The sequence below is a fragment of the Equus asinus genome, chromosome 4, assembly GCF_041296235.1.
Source record: "Equus asinus isolate D_3611 breed Donkey chromosome 4, EquAss-T2T_v2, whole genome shotgun sequence".
In the NCBI taxonomy this organism is placed as follows: domain Eukaryota; kingdom Metazoa; phylum Chordata; class Mammalia; order Perissodactyla; family Equidae; genus Equus; species Equus asinus.
This window is the reverse complement of record NC_091793.1, coordinates 109,012,748-109,033,059: the sequence shown is the minus strand read 5'-3', so window position 1 is coordinate 109,033,059 and position 20,312 is coordinate 109,012,748. Positions and strand designations below refer to the sequence as shown.

General features: G+C 39.1%; 1 long non-coding RNA gene across 1 annotated transcript in view; it reads left to right on the top strand.

The window, feature by feature from the left end:
* Positions 1 to 20,312, top strand: part of LOC123285243 (uncharacterized) — a 56,308-nt gene that overhangs the window by 6,485 nt on the left and 29,511 nt on the right. The gene's annotated exons all lie outside the window — the stretch shown is intronic.

Here is a 20,312-nt window from a genome sequence, read left to right as displayed (position 1 = left end):
GAAATGTTGAATTTATAGAACTCTTTGGTATTTTGTTGAACAGAGATTTTCTTACTATAAGGAAGTTGTAGAATCCATTTAAAGATTTCAAGTTTATGCAAAATAAAATGAAACTTTATGGTTTATGTGCAAGATGTTCTATGGGATGTTTTCTTTGACATCCTTGAAAAACATGATGTTTTCTTATATCGCTGCAAAGGAACATGCTGCTCATGCAACTAGGTGAAACACAAAAATTCTCAATTTGGACTAAACTTGTCAGCAATTAAGATATGTTGTTAAGAACAGTATACCGTGCTTAAAAACATGTTCATTTTCTTAATGTACCACATCCAAAGTCAATGTGTTCTCACTTAGGTAGATTCAGTTGACATTTTAGTGTATATGGTAGGCAGTGAATTGTGCGGAGGAGGCAAATCCTGGCTTTGATGGGAACAGTGAAGTGTCGGGTGGGGAAGAGAAGAAGGCTGTGTACCCATCACCTCAGATCTTCCTACCAAGTTACATGGTTCTCTTTGTAATAGCTGCAGCCCCTGTGTTTTGGTGCTACTAGTAATGATAGGAATCAGGCCTCTTCTCTTCCCAGTGTTAACAGCCCTATTGACCTGCAATCTGGTCCACTTGGAAACAAACCAATGACTCCTAGCTGAATCACCTAGTTCCATTTGCCATACTTCGGTGTCTCTTCCCTAACCTTTAAAAGGCTGAATCCTCTATTATTATCATTATCAAAGCAGATGACCCCAAAATTCTAGTGTTACGTCTCACTATTTACCAATGGCCAGGAATTCTGAACTATTGAACTCCTGATTCCCAGTATGTGCCTGTGCTGCTTTTTTTTTTATACTATTCTCTGCCTGGATACATCCTCCTCCCCAATCTAAACCTATCACACTGTCAAGTTATACTCCTAAATTAATATTTATGTTACCCTAACCTCCACTAAAAAATGGGCAAGCCTTTATATATTAACCATCATTGACAAAATGATAGACATTTCTGTGGCAGCCACCCTACCAAAACTAAGTTCAGTCATTTATATCCATATTGTAGTACAATTGTAGTATTACACACATTACATGGCCTTGATCTAAGTTGAACTATGTCATAGCTCCTGTGTATCTTCTGTATAAAAAAGAACAAGGGAAATATAATTATTTATATTTCATTATTAATAATTTTTATAAAACATTTTCAACTCATACCTCCAAAGTATATTATGATGGCGCCCAAAGTTATTTTAATAGTATGCTGTTAATAGTACATAGTAACACGTTTAGAAAGTTATTATTTTGCTTTACAATGTGATTTTTACACTCAAATTGAGCTTCAATGTTCAATGGGCTGATAAAATTGCACCTCCTCACAGCATTAAACATAAACATTATCAATGGACTGGGTTTAATCGTTGTTATTCTTTCATGCAAATCCAAAACACAAAAACAATCTGATGATGTTGGAACTATTTACGGTACGTTACCCATCAGGTTAAATTTTAAAGATTAAAGAGATTATAGAAAGAAGAAAAAAATTGTCTATTTCTTAGAATTTCTATTATCTACTCATAACATAACTAGTAAATCTTAGAAAATCCATTTTGTAAGCTATAATATTATCTGTACTAAAAAGTAAACAGTGTGAAAAATGCTTTCCAGAAGGCTCTCAGCTTATATACTTCAGGATACTCATAATGTGAAGGGAGGGGAGAAACAAGGGAGAGGAGAGGCAAGGAGTCTAGAGGGAACGTTAAGTAGAAATTGCAATGTCAACATAATGGTGGAAGGTCATTTGAATGGCGTGGATTTCTAACTCTGGATTTTACATTATCCATAGAATTGTGATGTAAAACCCATTTATCTCAAAAAATTTTAAGCAAAATCTGTTAAAACACAAGGTTTTGTGTGAGTATTTTCCCCTCTATAGAAATCAGAAAGAGGTGCTAAATTTCATGGCTCAGAACAGGGATGGGGGTTTGTGAAGATGGAGCCATCCATAATCAGAACTAGTTAATTCAGAGGAAGTCACAGCTTGGAGCTGTTGGTAACTATGAGAAGATAAATCCCCTGGGATATCACTGACATCTTGGGGACATTATTGGATGTTGCGCAGAATGTGGAATGGATGTTTTAGCCAATCTTATCTTATTGTTAGAGGCAACGTGATACTGCTGACATCTGAGGTTCCTATCCATTAATACCTATTTTCACATGAAAATAATGATATCTTGGAGATTCAATGAGAATATAGAATGTTCTTTCTTCTTATAGTCATTCTCATCGGCTTCATATTCTAACTCCAGTGATTCTTTGGTCTGTAAAACATGTATTCTCTTATTCACACACTTGCCACTTGCCTCAGCTGGAGATGGGCAACGATTAGGACTTGGACTCCTTCCTAGAGCCATGGGAGCTACTCTTTATCTTTTCCAATTGCGTTTGCCACATAACACTATCTTGCACTCAGTGTGGTATTATTCTTCAATTAATTAACAAATATTTATTCAGCTTTGTGAAGAAAGAGTCAAAGATTATATCTACATGACATCAGGGGAAAACATTAATTTACACTTAACCATCTCCACATTGATAGAATTTGGTGTTATATAATCACACGTGCCAGTGTGACATTTATATTTCACTTTTCTTTCATTTGACATCATTTAGATCTTACATACACTCCAACATCTGATATATGTCAATACTTCATCCTGGATTTGCCTGTGGAGTAGTTGAGACATATAGGCACTCGCCACCCAGCTAAGTCTTAACAGTCCTGCTGGAAAAGATGCTAAAGTTTAGAGATGAGAAATGAGAATTCAAATTTAAGAGTAGCATTAAATTATATTGGTGTGAATCAAGTATTTTGAAAATAAGTGAAAGTAGATAATGACTAATCAGAAAAGGTCTTCAAAAGATGCCTTATGAGAGTACTTCTTCATATTTGGGAGGAGACCAGAGCTTTGGAGTGGAAAGTTGCAAATCTTCCCCAGAGTTCTCTCTCTCTCTTGTTTAGATTATTTACGTTTTTTTAATTAATAAAAATTACAAAAGTGATTGCCACAAAATTTTAAAACAACAAAGAAATACATAGAATCAAGAATGAAAGTCCTCCGTCATCTGCCTCCTTTCTTGCAATAGCACTTTTCTCCCCACAAGTAAGTATTGCTAATAGTTTGGTCTATTTCCTCCCAAACCTCTTGTATATATTCCTGAACATACTCACACATGCATACTCATCCCTAAACTGAGGCAAGTGTATAAAGGAAGTAAAGGGATCATATTATATATATTGTGCAATTTGGTATCAAATCAGGGGGTACATGGTATGAACATGACTTATTAATGATAATGTCAACCTGATCACTTGGTTAAGGTGGTGTCTGCCCCAGGTTTCTCCACAGCAAAGTTGCTATTTTCTCTTTCCATGCTCTATCCTTTGGAAGTGAGTTACTAAGTCCAACCCAAACTTAAAGGGAGGAGAATTAAGTTCCATATCCTGGAGGGAGAAATATCTACATATATTATTTGGAATTCTGTCAGAAAGATTTTCCCTTCTCTTCCATTTATTTATTCAATCATTTATTTATGTCAGTATGGACTCATGGATATTTAATTTATTCTTTGGGTTATAATCTAATACTATAGTTATTTATTTTGTCGTTCAAATTAAAATGCTTTTTAACTTGCTCACTTACTCACTCACTCCAAAGCACATGTGAAAGAGGAGCAGGCATAATAGGATTCTATTTATGTGTTCAGCTCCTTACACATTCCTCTTTCACTGAGTCACTGGTTTTTAGCATCTGCCTTCTGATGGAATGAGAGTCAGGTGGAGCTGTGTATCAGGCACAATCTAAGCACCCTGGAGAGGGGTTTGGGGCAAGCGGTTGGAGCTCTATATGCTCCTCACCAGCCCATGCCAAACACCTATTATTGACAATATCAGTGACTTTTTGACCCTTCAGTATTCTCCAATCCTGATCGAAAGTCCCAGAAATAACTTATCCAGGTGCCCATAACAAACTGGGACTAGTTTATGAAAGCTTCCTCTCTCAAACACTGGACCCAAGTAACCAGTGAGCTTTATGTTTTTACTGGTTTGGATGAAAGTGAAAAATTGCCTAAAAAATAATTGGCTAAAAAAGAATCTACAACTTTTGTCAAAAATTACCATGTTTCTTTAATTAGACTAATTATACTTTCTGTTTTAAAAGCATTTTTTTAAAGAAACAAATTTTATCATTTGATAACCTCTGGCCATGTTTAATCTTTACATGATCAAATGATTATAATTTTTTTTCACCTACAAATGTACAAGTTTATCTTAGATAAGAAAAGCCTTTTTCAGTATCTTTTTTTTTTTTTGAGGAAGATTAGCACTGAGCTGACTACTGCCAATCCTCCTCTTTTTGCTGAGGAAGACTGGCCCTGAGCTCACATCCATGCCCATCTTCCTCTACTTTATATGTGGGACACCTACCACAGCATTGCCATGTGGTGCCACGTCCACACCTGGGATCCGAACCGGCAAACCCCGGGCCACTGAGAAGTGGAATGTGTGAACTTAACTGCTGCACCACTGGGCTGGCCCCAGTATCTCATTTTTTTAAATGAAATTTTTTCATTGCTTTTTAAAAGTATATTTGTAACTGAATCTACATGCAGGAATGTATTTCAGACAACTATTGAATTCACAGTAAGGAGTTTTAAATATAGTAGCTATAGCAGTTGTTATTTCACCATGCCAATGAGCAATGTTAATATTAAAATTAAAAATTAAATTAGTGGACATTTTATCAATTAAGTGAATCAAAATTAATTTTGTGGGGAATCAGAATTTGCCACTCCAAAATGTGTCTCTTTGGTTTCATTATTTTTAAGAACAAAAGATTCAGGAAGAAACTTTGCTCTTCCCTCTAACTGCCTGAAAGAATTTAAAATAGACCTGTCCCAGGAAGGAGCTATCACTGCAGATAACTCTAGGTGTGGCAGATAAGAAGGCACCTAGCAAGGCCCGTTTTTATCAAAGTTCTCTCTGGGTCCCATTGTCTGAAGATGACCCAACAAACATTTGTTTACCAAACATTTGTTTTTCCATCTCCATGTGAATTGCCTTCCTCCCCTTTGAAATCTCAAACCATTAACCCCCAACATCCTTCTTTGTCTTTAGATGAAGATAGTACTTAAGGTGGTGGCTTTAGCCACTTTGACAAGTCACTTAATTTTCCTGGGTTTCTCCCATGTATACATGTTATTAAATTTGTTTGATTTTCTCCTGTTATTCTGTCTCATGTCAATTTAATTGTTAGACCAGCCAGAAGAACCTAGAGGGTAGAGGAGTATTCTTCCTCCCCTGCAATTTCTACAAAATTGAATTGCTATAGTTTTCAAAAATTAAATGAAGGGTTTCCAAATATTAAGCAGTGCTATATTTTATATATCTTTAGTGTAATTTTAGGATTAGCGGACAACCATAAAATTTAACCTAGGGAAGATGGAAATAAAGTAGAAGAAAAAAAGGATAGGAAGGATGAAAAGCACAAGCCAAAAAATTAGAATTCCTCAGCATCTCATATAATTTTACCTACTCCAATAGAGGTGGTTTTATTGTGACTTTGATCACTTCGGGTCCAATTTTGCTCTATGCACACGCACACACACACACACGCACGCACACATATACAACTTTAAAAAAATGCTGCAGCAATAGTTCTTAAAATTTTATTGCAGGGGTGGCCCCTCGGCCAAGTGGTTGAGTTCATGCACTTCCCTTCAGCAGCCTGGGGTTTTGCCGGTTTGGATCCTGGGCACAGACATGGCACCGCTCATCAGGCCATGCTGGGGTGGCATCCCACATAGCACAACCAGAAAGACTCACAACTAAAAGAAGAAGAAGAAGGAGAAGAAGGAGGAGGAGGAAGAGAAGAAGAAGATTGGCTACAGATGTTAGCTCAGGTACCAATCTTAAAAAAAAATTTATTATGCAGTTGTGTGGCCTCTGGGCTCTACAAGAAGCTAGTCTTGATTTTTCGCATTTAGTTTTTAGGATCAAGTGTGATAATAAATAATGAATGTCCATAAATGAGCATGTGCCAAGTAGACTATACAGTTGAGAATTAACTCTGGAATGAGTTCAAATAAAAACAAAAAAGATTTGTTTTTCTTCAATTATTATTTGTGATAAAAAAAAATATGTTCTCCTCATAGGTCTTTAAGAATGCTGATGAAGTTGCTTTGCTTAGTAAATGATAAGGAATAATTTGAACATATTTAACAAACTGCCCTGTTTATATAACCATAGATTCTGGGCAATATGACTAGAAACCACACTGTGTAAGGGGCTGAAAATCATAGGATTCCTTTTATTGCTGTTTCCTACTCTCTCTCTGGCAAAGTCATGGTTGTTCTTAGAGTAATGCAAAGTAGCAGTGATAAAGCCAGGATTTCATCTGTAGTTGACTTATGGGTCAATTTCTCAGTTGGTTCAGAACCCAGGGGAAGCTGGAATATGATTGAGTGAGGCCCTACCCCTCAACCCAAATACTTCACTTCACTTGGATAACACTTATCTTTTAAAACTTACCTAAGGCATCACCTCTGCCAGGTTTCCTTACCCCACCCCCATTCTCCTCTTTGACTTCAGGGCTCCTTCTCTGTTTTCCTTTCTAGGGGAGCCTTGACCACAGTCTATTGACGTTATCTGTTCCCTCACTAGATGGTCAGCCTCACAAGGGGAATTTTAAAATCCTGAGTACCTAGCACAGTGCCAGCCATTTATATAAGCTTTATATATGTTTGTTGTGGAAGGAAATAATTCAATACTCAACTCAGTATTCATTCTCCTTGGCCCAATCATCTCATGAGATGTTCTGGTTTTTCTCAGTAGTTTCCATTTGATTTCCATCTTCCTATGACAGCAAAAAAGGAAACACACTGCTTTACAGTTAAATTACAAATTTTAATCACACTACATATTTATAGTGCACCCTATACTGAAGTACTATAATTCTAGCTTATAAAGAAGAAAAGCAACAGAATTGAACTTATGAATATAATTTTTAAACAATCCACACTCATTATCAGAACTAAGGTTCTTTTCCAAAGTTTATAGTCAACCTCTCCCCTCAGCTTATCTCTGGATTTGGGTAACTATCAGGTTCATTTCAGTGGAGATTGTAAGAAAGTTAATTCTCACTAATTCATGCCCACTTAGGAGACGTGCCCTGAAGGCTTGGGTTGGGATGGTCTGACATAATATATGGATCATGGGGCATATAGAAAATTAAAATTCACTTGGTAGTGGGAGAATCTCTAGGGAGACTTGAAAATATAGGTAGCTCCAGAACAGCTGAAGCTGAGACAGGACTAGAGGCTGTGTGATTACCAACCGAGCACTGGTTCTAAAACTTGGCTCTCCATGACTTGGGAGCCTTTGAAATTCCTGATGCCCAGGCTGCACCCTGGACCAATGGAATCAGAATCTCTGAGCGCACAGCATCATCAGTGGTTTCTAAGCTCTTCATGTGATTCCAATATATAACCAAGGTTGAGAATTCCTCTGATAGAGAGATGCCCTAGGTATTTACAGAATACCTAGGTGTTTAGAGAATAATGAAACGGGTTTCAAATGCACAGTTGCAGTGGCAGGTGGTCCAAATTGTGGGTATTGGATTGTTAATGAGCTTCTACTTAGATTCTGATTCTTCTACTGATCAACCCTGTGCAGCAGCACCAAGGTTGCAAACAGCAGGGATTTATTTATTTCCTGACTACTAATTCTTCTCCAGAATGATTCCAGAGAGGCAAGCAGGCAATTTTACAGATAAAGAGAGAATACATTTTATTAAGAAAACTTAAGATTCAAGTTTACCCTCTTTACTTATGTCTTGGGGAACAGCTTTTCTTCCTGGAGTTCCTTCTCCTGGAAATCTAAGCAGACTTGTAGGACTAAAGGACCTAGTCCTCTTAAAATAAAGACACCTGCTGACAAAGCCAGTAATGGTGACCCATTTTTTTGCCGTAAATCCGCTTATTTGCCTCTTTCCTTTGGGACACAGGCAGGAAAATACATTCCCGGTCATTAGTTCTTGTTATCACTTCATTGGCCTGGTTTTGCTTCCCTTTTCTGGAAAATGTCAGTGAGGCTTTATTCGTCTGCTTCTCCAGTGATGTAAAGAGCTCTTGCAGGAGGCAGCAGCCTTTTACAACCTTCGCCTGCATCCTTATAATGCATAGTATTGCAATGCAGGCAAGAGCTGTGGTATTTGTGTATAATGGGTGGAGGGAATAAGATGCAGCAAACATTGTCTGGAGTGTGAACGGGACGGCGCTACCCAGCATTCACTGTCCCAGGCTCGCATACTGACTGAGAGGCCGCATCATGCAGCACTGCCAGTTCAGCTCAGGCCACAGGCCTCCCAAGCCACCATTTTTTGTTTGTTTGTTTGCAGGGAAGTTTCGCCCTAAGCTAACACCTGTTGCTAATCTTCCTCATTTTCCCTTCCTTTCCCCTCTCCAAAGCCCGAGTACATAGTTGTGTATAGTTGTGAATTCTTCTAGTTCTTCAAAGTGAGCCCTGCCACCACAGCATGGCTACTGAGAGGCGAGTGGTGGGGGTCCATCGGGGAACCTGCCTGGGGCTGCCTAGCGTGAACTTTAGCCACTAGGCCATCAGGGCTGGCTCCCAGGCCACCATTTTTAACCTGCAAGAATATAAGCTGAGTGTGGAGAGGCATGTTTTTTCATCAAGGTCAAGGACTTTAAATCCAGCTAAATGTCGATTCTAATGATAGTAATACTTAATACTTATGTAGGGCTTTCCATATGCCAGCCCTGTTCTAAGTGCTTTAGGTATTAACTCATTGAACCTTATAACCTCCTGTAAGGTAGGTGTTTTTAGCGTCCCTTCATTACAGAGGCCACCTGAACAGAGGGAGGTTAAGGAACTTGCCCAAGGTCACACTTATAATGTGCTCAGGATTTGAACCCAGAAAGCTTGGCTCCTGATTTGGTGATTTATCCATAACTCAACCCTTCCACATACCAGGGATGCAACCTCCTTTTGTATGTTATTGAAGCTCACTGAGTCTCATTTTCTCCTTTTGGTAGTACTTATCTTGCAGGATTGGTGGGAGGAAAATGGCTAGGACAACGCCCGGCACGATTTTCTTACTGTGGATGATATTCTCCACCACCAGGCAAGTTGTGGTCAGCTCATTCTCTCCTAGGGGCCTGCGTGGAGGACTTGGATGTTTATTTAATGATTAATTAAGAGAGACTAGCAGAGCCTTGTAGTTAATTTTTCTCGTCTCCTCTTTCAGAATATAAGATAATAAATACAAGTCTTGTGTCCAAACAGATTTCACATTCTCGCAGACCATACTTAGAAAGCAATGACTTCAGAAGATGATTCATTTCAGCCACTTTTATCTTGAGTAAAACCAACTTCACTTCAATTTGGCTGTATTGTTTAGCAACGTTAAGAAATTCCCCCAAGGGAGTTTATAATGTATGTTATAAAGATTCATAAATTTATACATTGGGCACTGCTCTGAAGCACTCTTCTGGAAGCAGACACCCACCCAATCAAGCCGTGGTGAGTGGAGTAGAGATGAAAGAATTGCTTTCCTTTGCCATTTAAAAGCAGTTCTTGTGTTATGACTCCATTTATATGAAATGTCCAAAATAAGTGAATCCACAGAGACAGAAAGTAGATTAGTGGGTGCCAGGGCCTGAGGAAAAGGTGAGAATAGGGAGTGACTGCTATGCTCTGGAATTAGATAGTTGTGATGATTGCACAATTCTGAATATGCCAAAAATCACTGACTTGTACACTTTAAATGAATGAATTTTATAGTACATGTGTATCTCAAACATGCTGTTATAACACAAAACCACTCATGTGAATGTTGTTGACTTTGCCTCTTGTGCCTTCAATGGTGCCCAGGAGGAAGGCAAGGGCCAGGTGGATATTTTACAGATGATTGTTCGCTGCTCACCTTAGGAGTGATGGATGAATATTACACCAGACAGCACTAGAGGATGCAGGATGATTATGACATTTTCTGGGTTGAGTAACTATGAGAGGCCGTTTGGGGTGACCAAGTTCTCTATAGGGATCCTGAACCAAGTCTCTATTTTATTGCTATCCTAAGCAGGGGGCTAATTACCCAGAGCTATTGTGAGAGTGATCAGATATGCCTAAACCTTTGGCACATCGTGATAGGCTTCATGCAAATCGTGGTTTACATGATGCCTATCACATAGCAGATACTTAATAAATCTTTGATGACTTGGTAACTGAGTGATTGAGACTCCCCATAGATCCTCTGGGTTGGAGTAAAGTCTCTGAACCCAAATAACACTTTTTCATTTTTTTATACCTGGGACAACTGTACAGTACTCTAAAATATGATGTTGATGCAATATTTTTATAACATTCAAATGCAATGGGTTATGTTAATATTACATTTATTAAAAAAAAAACCATTGACATACAAAAAGTAATGCCCTCCCCTGCCCCCTCCTTACCACACAGGCGTTACTTAGTTTTTCTAAATTAAGCAGTGGGGGTGGGGGGTGGGGGGTGGGAATGGGAGTGGGGGTGTAGGTGGATTCTGTTTAAGCTTTTCTCTAGAACAATAGTGACACCCTGTGGCAAATTCTTATAATAGACTATATTAAACTGTGAATTCCCTACTTGAAGGCCAAAAGTCCTGTTAACCAAAGTAGTCAGACTTCAGATTAAAAGAGAATTTATTGAGTGCCTACTATGCACAGGAGCTATGCTAGTGCTTTCATAGATATTATTTCTTTGTATTATTTTACATTTCTCCCAGATGACTAGGGGCTCAACTAATGCTGCATATATCTATGTCATAGAGCAGCTATGGCATCAAAACCCCTAAAACTGCATGCACGATGTGTGTATGTGTGTTTCTAGGGAAATGGGCTCTTAACCTTCATAATATGCTCCCATGGGTTCCGTGCTCCCACAACACTTGACATTGCTGCCTTAGAGCATGTTTCTAACAATGCCATTATGATATACTTGGGACTAACTTCATCAATCTCTTTTTCTCTGGAAGTTGCCATTTCTTCTGGCAAACTATGTTCACCCTAAGTTAAAAAAAAAACAAACTTCAAAAGACTTCAAAAGAAAGGCAAAGAAAACAAAAAGGCAAGAATAGGGTTAGATAGCACTGCGACACCGTGTGGTGGAAAGAGCATTGGAATATGTCAGTCCAAAAATCCATTCCTTCTGCCCGTCTGAGCTTAGTCAAGTTAATCTCTGAATCTTCATTTCCTCGTCTGCAAAATGGAGATAATAATATCAGAGAATTATTATAAGAACAACTGATGGGGATCAGTTTTCAGGTACAACCAAAAGTACAATCCATGAAAGAAAAAAAGTGATGTTGGACTTTATTAAAATTAAAAACTCCTGCTATGCAAAAGAGACTGTTAAGAGAATGAAAAGACAAGCCACAGACCTAGAGAAAATATGTGCAAAGCACATGTCTGATAAAAGACTTATATTCAAAATACACAGAGAATCCACTGAGAAAACTTATGCTTATAAACTCGAAAGTGATAATGCACTATACAAACATAAATTTTTATTTATAGCACGTTTTTTCTTGATTGGAAAGTAGTACACAATCAACATAGAAAACTTAGAAATGGGAGAAAAGGATAAAGAAAAAAATCCAACTCATCCCATAGGTCATCAATAATAATTGTTAACATTTTGATCTATTTCCTTTTGTGCTAAACATACATAAATATATGCATATGGTGTCATTAGTTAACTGAGGTTTAAAGTTATCCTATTTCTTCCACCTCAGGGGGTCTGGATTTCTGCTGAGAGAAGGAGGACCCCTTTTCCAACACTGAGGTGTAGAATGTCAAACCCTGGTGTGCAGAGTAAGAGCAGCCAAGCCCTGGAGCCACACCTCGGTCAGGGTTGGGGAGGTAAGGTCAATGCATTCCTCTGGAGCGTGCTTGCTGCCTCTGAACAGATCTTGTTTGTTTGGGTGTGTGCACATGTATGAGTGAGCTTATGCGAGCAGGCACACACACAGGGAAAGAAAGAAAGAGGGCTGAGAGTCCAGGCTTAGTCCTGAGGCTTAGTGATTGCGTTGCCGGCTGCCCACTAGCCAGAATGGCCTCAGGAAGCCACTGCCCAGGGTTTTCTCCTAAATTTTGGAACATTTTTATTGAAGTATAGCATAAATACAGAAAAGTATGCAAATCGTAAGTATACAACTAGAATTTTCAAGCTGAACGCACCTACATCAAGAACTATTACCTGGGGCTGGCCTCGTGGCCGAGTGGTTAAGTTTGGGCACTCTGCTTCGCCAGCCCAGGGTTTCACCGGTTCGGATCCTGGGTGCGGACATGGCACCACTCATCAGGCCATGCTGAGGTGGCGTCCCACATGCCATAACTAGAAGGACCCACAACTAGAATATACAACTGTGGACTAAGGGGATTTGGGGAGAAGAAGAAGGAAAAAAGAGGAAGAAGATTGGCAACAGATGTTAGCTCAGGTGCCAATCTTTAAAAAAGATAAAAAAAGAACTATTACCAGCACTTCAGAACCCCCCACTATGCTCCCTTCCAGTGATTACTTGCTCCATTGAGTGACCTGATTTCTAATACCATAGATTATTGTCTGCCGAACAGACTTTTTAATTCTATAATGGACTTGTAAAGGGTACTATTGTACCTTCATGAGCACTCTGAAAAGAGTAAAGCTGTTATAACGAATTTGCAACCAGGGTTTCAGGAAGGGGATGAGGCCAACCAGGTAGGCCTGTGGACTCTGATGTGGGAAGGCATCATTACGGCTTTGGACCTGGGCAGCACAACTGGCTTTCCTGGAGTCATTGGGGTGGCACCTGACCTCTGATTGAAGTCCTGTCTAACTTGTGCCTGATCTCTGCCTTAAATCTTACGCTTCCAACCTCAGATATACCAATACTGATCAGTTGCCTCGACTCATGTCCTGTGACAAAAGTAATCCCTATAGCCTTCTCCTTGTCCCAATCCTTGTCAGCTTGATGTCTGCTACGCCTGCTGCCTGTGACCTTAACTAGGCACTCTTGCTCCTAATTTGTAGGTAGACTTCTTTTTTTAAAAAAATTCAACTTTTTTCTTTCTTTTTGAAGATTGGCCCTGAGCTAACATCTGTTACCAATCTTCCTCTTTTTTTTCCTCTCCTGAAAGCCACCCAGTACAGAGTCATATATTTTAATTGTAGGTTCTTCTAGCTCCTCTGTGTGGGACTCTGCCTCAGCATGGCCTGATGAGTAGTGCTAGGTCCATGCCCAGGATCCAACCCCAGGCCGCCAAAGTGGAACACATGAACTTAACCACTCAGCCATGGGACCAGCCCCTAGCCAGACTTTGGAAAGGTGTAGGCCTAGATAATTCAGACTGAGAAAACCAGAGAGTAAAATGTAAAGAGTAAGATTAAAAGAATTGAAAAGGACAGGAAAGAATAGAGGTATTTCTTTTTGCCTTTTGGTAAATTTTAAGACATGGAACTTTCCAGTTTCCTTTTCTAAACTAGAGCAAAGAACAGATCAGGGAAGTCAAAATAGGTCTCAAACCTCATTTTAGTCCATTTTTAGAATAGTACAAGAACTTATCAAACATACATAGAGCAGGGTCAGACATTTTCTATACATTCTTGTTAGAAGTTATCTATCTAGGGGCTGGCCCCGTGGCCGAGTGGTTAAGTTCTCGCACTCTGCTGCAGGCGGCCCAGTGTTTCGTTGGTTTGAATCCTGGGCACGGACATGGCACTGCTCATCAAACCACACTGAGGCAGAGTCCCACATGAAGAATATACAACTATGTACCTGGGGGGCTTTGGGAGAAAAAGGAAAAAAACAAAAACAAAGAGCAAAAGTTGAGATTTAAAAACTAAAAAAGAAGAAGTTATCTATCCATTCTCTGCACAAGTTTAATTTTTCCCTTGTTCTTCTACACGTCTTCTCTGTTGCTGGTTGGAAATCATTAAAACAGCCTGGAAGTCTGACCTGGAGGCGTCAGTGTTAGGAGGAGTCCGTGGGGATTTTGTGAGCCTCTGTATATAATGTACGAGCTAATGAGTTGTAGGGAGTTGGAGAGACACACAGTGAGGGTGATTTACAACATCCTATATAATTTAGACTACAGGAAGTGGAGGTAGAAGAGACCTTAGAGGTTAAAGAGATCAGTCTCCTACTCAGTGATGTAATCCCTTTGACAATAACCTTGATAGATGGTTATTTAACATCTGCTTAAACATTTTCAATGATTCCCAATGATGAGGAGCTCATTGCTTATCTAGGCAGGTCATTTTATTTATTCCCAACTCGGATTATCAGAAAGCTTTTCTTTAGAGTGATTTGAGGTCTGCCTTCTTGCAACTACTTCCCAGGAACTCAGTTCTCCTCAGGAGCAATATAGAATAAGACCTAGAAAACTATTGGGCCATTTTATAGTATGGTATGAGAGTTAGCATGTCATTCCTTCTCTTTTCCAGGCTAAATATCTCAATTATTTCTACCATCCTCTAACCATTCTGGTCTCCTTCCTCTAGATAGTTGATTTTATCAATGTCTGAATAGAACAGAATACTATAAATGTGGTCTGATCGGTTTAGGTTCCAATGGGTCTATAACTTCATTTGATTTGAATTTAATTCTTCTGATATTGCAGCCCAAGCTGGGGTTTTTTTGGTAATTAAGTCAAACTTTTGGCATATATTGAGCTGTGTTCACCAAAAAGTATCATATCTTACTATAAAAATTTATATAGTTTTAAAAAATTAACATGCAGTAAAATTAACACTTTTTAGTGTACGGTCCTACGAGTCTCAACACATGTATAGATTTGTGTAACCACCACCACAATCGGGGTACAGAACAGGTCGTCACCCCTGCAAAGTTCCCTCCTATTATACCTTTGTAATCACACATTCCTCTGACTCCTAAACTGTGGAAATTACTAGTCTGTTTTCCATCACAATAGTGTTGTCTTTTCAAGAATGTTGTATAAGTGGAATCATTCAGTATATAACTTTTTCGAGACTGGCTTTTTCACTCAGCATAGTGCCTTTGTGATTCATTCAAGCTGTTGCATGTATTAATAGTTAATTCCTGGGGCCGGCCCCGTGGCCAAGTGGTTAAGTTGGTGTGATCTGCTGTGGTGGCCTGGGGTTTGCTGGTTTGGATCCTAGGTGCAGACCTACACACTACTCATCAAGCCATGCTGTGGCAGTGTCCCACATAGAACTAGAATGACTTAAAAATTATGTACTGGGACTTTGGGGAGGGAAAAAAAAAAAGAGGAAGATTGGCAACAGATGTTAGTTCAGGGCCAATCTTCCTCACCAAAAAAAAAAAAGTTAATTACTTTTTATTGCTGAGAAGTATTCCATTGTATGGATGTCCCATAGTTTGTTTATCCATTCACCAGTTTAAGAGCATTTGGTTGTTTCAGTTTTTGGCAATTTTGATAGAGCTACTGTAACCAGTCATGTACCAGTTTTTGTGTGAACATAGTCTTCGTTTCTCCTAAGTACTTAGGATGGAATTGTTGAGATGCATCTAACTTTGTAAAAAACTTCCAAATGGCTTTCCAGAGTAGCTGTACCATTTTGCATTTGCACCATCAACACTTGAGAGTTATAGTTGTTCTGCATCCTTTTCGGCAGCTGGTATTGTCAATATTTTTTATTTTAGCCATTCTAATAGGTATTTAGTGATATTTCATCCTGGTTTTAATGTTTACATTTTCCTAATGGCTAACGATGTTGGAGTACACTAATTTGCCTTCCATATATCCTCTTTGGTGAAATGTCTGCTTGAGTTTTTTTTCTCATTTTTTCATTAAATGGTTTTCTTATTAATGAGGTTTGAGAATTAAAAAAAATATATTCTGGATACAAGTCTTTTATCAGACATGTGATTTGCAAATAATTTCTCCCAGTTGGTAGCTTGTCTTTTAGTCTCTTAACAGTGAATATCTTTTATAGAGTAAAAGTTTTACTGGGATGAAGTCCAATTTATCAATTTTTTCTTTTGTTGATTGTATTTTTGGTGTTATGTCCAAGAACTTTGCTTAACCCCAGGCCATAAATCTCTTTTTGTATTTCTTCTTCTAAACATTGTATAGTTTTATGTTTTTCATTTACAGCTATAACCTGTTTTGAGGTAATTTTTTTTTTTTTAAGATTTTATTTTTTTCCTTTTTCTCCCCAAAGCCCCCTGGTACATAGTTGTATATTCTTTGTTGTGGGTCCTTCTAGTTGTGGCATGTGGGACGCTGCCTCAGCGTGGTTTGATGAGCAGTGCCATGTCCGCGCCCAGGATTCGAACCAATGAAACACTGGGCCGCCTGCAGCGGAGCGCACGAACTCAACCGCTAGGCCACGGGGCCAGCCCCTTGAGGTAATTTTTGTATATGGTTCAGGATATGGGTGAAATGCATTTTTTTTGCAAATGGAACCCAATTGGTCCAACACCATTTGTAGAAAAAACTATCCTTTCTCCATTGAAATGCCTTTGCATCTTTGTCAAAATTAAGATGTGATTTTAATTCTGGACTCTTTTTTTTTTAAAGATTGGCACCTGAGCTAACAACTGTTGCCAATCTTGTTTTTTTTTTTTTTTTTTTTTTTGCTTTTTATCCTCAAATCTCCCCAGTACACAGTTGCATATTTTAGTTGTGGGTCCTTCCAGTTGTGGCATGTGGGACGCCTCCTCAGCATGGCCTGATGAGCGGTGCCATGTCCACGCCCAGGATCTGAACCGTTGAAACCCTGAGCCGCGAAGTGGAGCATGTGAACTTAACCACTCGGCCAGGGGGTCGGCCCCTGTATGTTATATTTAAATTTTTGTTCAGTTCAAAATATTTTCTGATTTCCCTTGAGACTTCCTCTTTGATTCATGGATTACTTAGAAGTGTATTGTTTAATTTCCATGTGTTTGAAACTTTTTTTTCTTGCTGTTACTGATTTTTAGTTTAATTCCTTTGTGGTCAGAGAACTGTGTATGATTTCAATTCTTTTACATTTGGTGTGGTTTATTTTATAACCCAGTATATGCACTTTCTTAGTGAATATTCCATGTGCATATGAAAAGCATGTATTATATCGTTGAGTGGAATGTTCTATAAATGTCAATTAGATCCAGTTCTTTGATGGTGTTGTTCAGTTCCATATCCTTGCTGATTTTCTGTCTACTTATTCTATTGATTACTGAAAGAGGTGAGTTGAAATTTCCAACTGTAACTGTGGATTTTTTCATTTCTCCTTCAGTTTTATCAGTTTTTGCTGCATAAATTTTAAAACTTTTTTGTTAGGTATATACTCATTTAGGATTGTTACATGTTCTTGGAGATCCATTTTTCTTTATGAGAGATCTCTTTCTTTTTTTTAGGAAGATTAGCCCTGAGCTAACATCTGCTGCCAATCCTCCTCTTTTTTGCTGAGGAAGACTGGCCCTGACCTAATATCCGTGCCCATCTTCCTCTATGTTATATGTGGGATGCCTACCACAGCATAGCTTGCCAAGCGGTGCCATGTCCGCACCTGGGATCTGAAATGGTGAACCCCAGGCCGCCAAAGAGGAACATGCGCACTTAACCACTGCACCACCGGGCCTGCCCCGGAAGGCCCCTTTTTTTCCTGATAGTCGTCTTTGCTCTGAATTCTACTTTGCTATTAGGTAGCCACTCTTACTTTTTTTGTGTGTGTGTGTGTTAGTGCTTTCATGGTCTATCTTTATCCATCCTTTTACTGTTAACCTACATATGTCTGATATTTGAAATGAGTGTCTTGTAGACAGATTACATATAGTTGAATCTTGGTTTTCATCCATTCTAACAGAAAGGAAGAACATTACATAAAGAAAAGGAGTCAATTCACCAAGAACACATAACAATCTTAAACGTGTACATGCCTAACAACAAAGCTTTAAAATACATGAAGTAAAAACGGACAAAATTGGAAGGAGCAATAGACAAATTCACAACTATAGGTGGAGACTTCAATCCCTCCCTTTCAGTAATCAATAGAACAAGTAGACATATCATTAACTTTGAGTACCCAGTTGGATGCAGGTTGTAATTCCTCACTAACCCACTGTGGGTTGTGATTCCAATGTCAGTTCAATTCGTAAAGTCTTAGTCGTGCTATTTGGATCTGTCTCGTGTCTGTGCCACCCAAGGGCCAGCTGAGGAGCTGAGCAGTAGTCTATCCACATTTCAATTTTCAGTCTATGGTATGCTGTTCAGTGTCAGATCACGCATGTGCCACTCAAGGATGAGCCCAGACGTCCATCAATTACTTTACTGGGTTGCTTCTCCTAGCTCCTCTCTCTCTGTGATCGCTACAGAATTTCCCAGGTCCCTGGAGCTCCCCTTTCTGATCTTCCAGCCAAAAAGTTGGGTCTTTAGTTTCACACTTCCTATGATTGCATGTGTGTCCAGGATCAAGGGGCAGGAGGAGAGAGAGGGAAAAAATCAATGGGAGTTTGCCCTACTTTGGGGGAACACACTTCCTCTGATAGGAGGGGAACGTTTGATACCTCATAGTTTTAGGCACCTGCCACCTCTGCTGCCACCACTGTCATTGCTGCCACTGTTGCCATGGGATTGTCTGGGTTCTGGGGCATGACAGAACAGTGAACAAAGGAAAGTGGTGAATTTCTTTTTTCTTGCTGAGTGTTAGGAATCTCCTTTTTACTCCTTGAGCCAGACCTAGAGGACTTCTTCTGGAGCACTCTCTTTCCACTTCTGAGTGCCGTTTCTCAGTTTCAGGCTGCCTGGAGTCCAAGCCAGAGATAGGAGGGAATAGAAGGGGAAACTCAGTGCTGGTTTGGTGATACTTCCAATTCTGATCTTCTTCCCAAATCTTCCTGCTATCACTTCCTTCTCAGTGTTCTCAAATAAGCGCTCCATGTGTTCTGTCTAGATTTTATAGCTGTGTGGCTCAGGTCTTGATGACTGTCATATCTTTATAAAAAGAAATTATTTCATGCTTGGAACCCTTCCATCCTTCATTTGTACACTTTTTGAATGTACATTTAGTGATATTAAATTTTGTCATATTAGTATTGACCTATGTTCCTTTCATTGTATTTCATCTATTCATTGTTTTAATGTGTATAATTGCAATAACTGTTAATCTTTTGTTTTAATATGTCTTCAACCAAGTCATTTGATTAAAATATTGACTAGGTTAAGACTAAGAAAAGAACCTTGTAAGAATGTTATAAAAGACCTGTCGGTTTATTCATTCATTCATCACATTTTATTAAGTGCCTACTATATGCCAGGTACTTTCTAATGCTCTGGGAATATGGAGGCAAATAAAATAAAATCTGTTGACAGAGGTCCGGAAAACAATGTGCTTTGGGTATTGCTCTTCAATCATCAGTGAATATGCCTAACTTTACTAAATCAACACAAATTTTTTGAGCCTGGGTCAGGCGCTGTGATGCATAGAGAAGATATAACAATGAACAAGTCAATGACAATTCCTGTCATCATAAGGTTGTCAGTCTTATCTGTGCTATCATATTGCCTTGGTTTCTCCATTTTGCCTACCAGGGTATCATGAAAGACTTTGTCACATGACTTTTTGAAATCCCTAACTTAGGGCTGGCCCCGTGGCCAAGTCGTTGAGTTCGCGTGCTCTGCTTTGGCGGCCCAGGGTTTCGCCAGTTTGAATCCTGGGCACTGGCATGGCACTGCTCATCAGACCACGCTGAGGTGGTGTCCCACATGCCACAACTAGAAGGACCCACAACTAAAATATACAACCATGTACTGGGGGGCTTTGGGGAGAAAAAGGAAAAATAAAATCTTAAAAAAAAAAAGAAATCCCTAACTTACATCAGTGATGTATCAATGTAGACATCCTATCAGAAACGAAGAGGAGGTTCATTTGTGAAACTTGCTCTGAGTTAATCCAGGTTCTTTTCTAAGGACTAACCAACTGTATGTTTAAGCCACTTTATATTTTCTAGAGCTTGATATCAGCTAATCAACAGAATCTAGAATCCAGTTTTTCCCTTTCCAAAAATCAAGCTATTTGTTTATCTTTAATCTTAACTATTCTCTACCAACTTAAACTTCATGCAACCCGTTTTCCCTCTTGATAGACCCCCCCTCTATGTTCTATTTTCTATGTCTTCTCTGTTATTAGACTTTAGCTCCTCGTTTTCCTCTGGTTATATTCTCAGAGAACTCACCTCTCTTAGAAGCTTTTCTGGAAGGAGGTAGTGGGTGACCAAAGTCAGAGCAATTGGTCTT